Source organism: Penaeus monodon, chromosome 15 (genome assembly GCF_015228065.2).
Source record: "Penaeus monodon isolate SGIC_2016 chromosome 15, NSTDA_Pmon_1, whole genome shotgun sequence".
Taxonomy (NCBI): Eukaryota; Metazoa; Arthropoda; class Malacostraca; order Decapoda; family Penaeidae; genus Penaeus; species Penaeus monodon.
In genome coordinates this window covers 31,478,824-31,480,826 of record NC_051400.1, presented here as the reverse complement: position 1 = coordinate 31,480,826, position 2,003 = coordinate 31,478,824, and the positions used below count along the sequence as shown (strand labels likewise).

The 2,003-nt window shown below is 37.3% G+C and overlaps 1 protein-coding gene across 1 annotated transcript in view; it reads right to left on the bottom strand.

The window, feature by feature from the left end:
* Positions 1-2,003, bottom strand: part of LOC119581940 (60S ribosomal protein L22-like) — a gene marked incomplete at its 3' end in the record, with an annotated part of 43,871 nt that overhangs the window by 17,159 nt on the left and 24,709 nt on the right.

The following is a 2,003-nucleotide window of genomic DNA, read 5'->3' as shown; positions in this document are numbered from 1 at the left end:
CTCAGAGGTTTTTAAAACTTAGTGAAAGAGGCATAATTTCCTAGGGAATTTTCTGTTTAAATAACTGTTGTTAAGAGTTATTTTTCCAAATGGTTTTTTAATACATTTGGATAAAGATGACTAATTTCCTGGGGAATTTTCTGTTAATATAAATATTGTTAAAAAAGTGCTATCCTGTTCTATTCCCGGGGTTTGGTTGCGGTCTGCTGAAAGGGGTCAGCACAGCGGGGGGGGCTCTCCGAGGGGGCCCCTCCCCGGGGAGAATGCGAGATCGTGGGGGGACCCGAGGACCCCACAGGGGGCAGCACAAAAGCTTCAAAAACTCAGGCGCAATCGATGTTTTTTGGGTGGAAATCAGTATGGTTTGGAAAAGATTTAGAAAATAAAAATAAAAGGGGGTGTAGGTAGGTAAGCCCCTTTGTTGACTGTCGGGGGGTGTGTTGAATGTTAGGGGATAATTTTAGTATTGACTTCCTAGATTGGGGAAAATTGTCTAACAAAATTAGGAGTTTTCCATTTCCATATTAGTAAAAAGGGGCTGTTTTTTCACTTACAAAAGATATAGTTTAGAAGGTTAACATTTAAACTTTTACAAAGAGAAAATGATTGGGGTTTAGTCAGTGTTCTGTGTAAGAAATAGGTTTTATTAATTCTTGTATTTCGGGATTTTACTTTTTCCCTGGGTTATTTGAGTTTGTAAATATTTTCGAATTTGGAGTAGGCAGCCTTCTTTTTAATCTTTTATTTTTTTCAGGGTGCAAAATCAATCTGTAATGCTTAGTACAAAAATTTTTTGAAACAGGTGACATGGGGAGACGCAGACTTCATATAATAGCTTTAAATTTTTCTTCATTCAAACATGAGTATAAGTGTCCCCCTGATTAGGGAAAGGAAAAACTTTTTCTCCTATAAAACCCACCTTTTAAAAGTCTGTGCTGTGTTGCTGCCAGCATTGTTCGTTAAGACCCTTACCCAGTGGTTAATATATCACGCAGAATTTGGAAGGCTTAGCTAGGCAGGCCAGGCGGTTCAAGGGGTTTTTCCCCCTTTGTGTGTGTCTTGAGTTATGTACATTCCTGTTAGCTAAACTTGAAATTGGCATGTGATAAAATAATTGCATGAGTGAATTTTTTTCCCCTTTTTCTATGACTTAAATTTTTTTATAAATTTTATGATATTTTAATATGGCTGATCTTATAAACCCTGTTGTTCACTATGTATGTGTGAATGTGCATAGCATACATATTTTGTCCCAGATAACATAATTGCTAATAAATTTTGTGACTTCAGTTGGTTGTTACTTTCTCTATAATTTATGTGGTAGCAGACCCAACCAAAATACTGCTGTAGATACTTGTATCCTCATAAACTACAGAGTAAGGGGTTCTGTGGTCAAACTTAATCCACGGGTTTGGTCGCCCCTCTCCCATGGACAAACAGGTTACCCATGGTCATGGGGTAAGACAGGGAACTCGTGCTGATCAGAGAGGAAACTGCAGATTGAGGCGCGTGCAGGTAGGCATATTCTGGGGAGCTTCATCACTTGAGTTCAGAGTGCAGTGTGACAGCAGGGTGGGGGCTTTAATTTTTTTCGGGTTTGATGGAAAAGAGGTCTGAGCAAAGTCGACTATTGGGTTTAAGGATGAATATCTGATTTCTAAACTGGTAGGGATAGAAGTAATTCTTCATATTTTCTTGAAAAAAAAAATATGGGGAAATTTATTCAATAATTTGGGGATTGGATTTTGATAAGAGGGCTTGTTTGGGTTTAGGATAGTTCTAGTTCATAGGCCTCTCTGTAACTGTTTTTAGGGTTTTAGTGTTTTCAGTTTGTCTTTGTGTATTTTAAGAAATTTCAGCTTTTTATACTTCAGAAATGAATGCATAATTAATTAGGTGTTTCATCTTTGCCCACATTTTCCCAGGAGAGGGATATTAAAAATTTGGGATAGACTAAGAGTTTGAATTCTGGTTTAAGTTTTGGCACTTAAATTGGTTTTTAT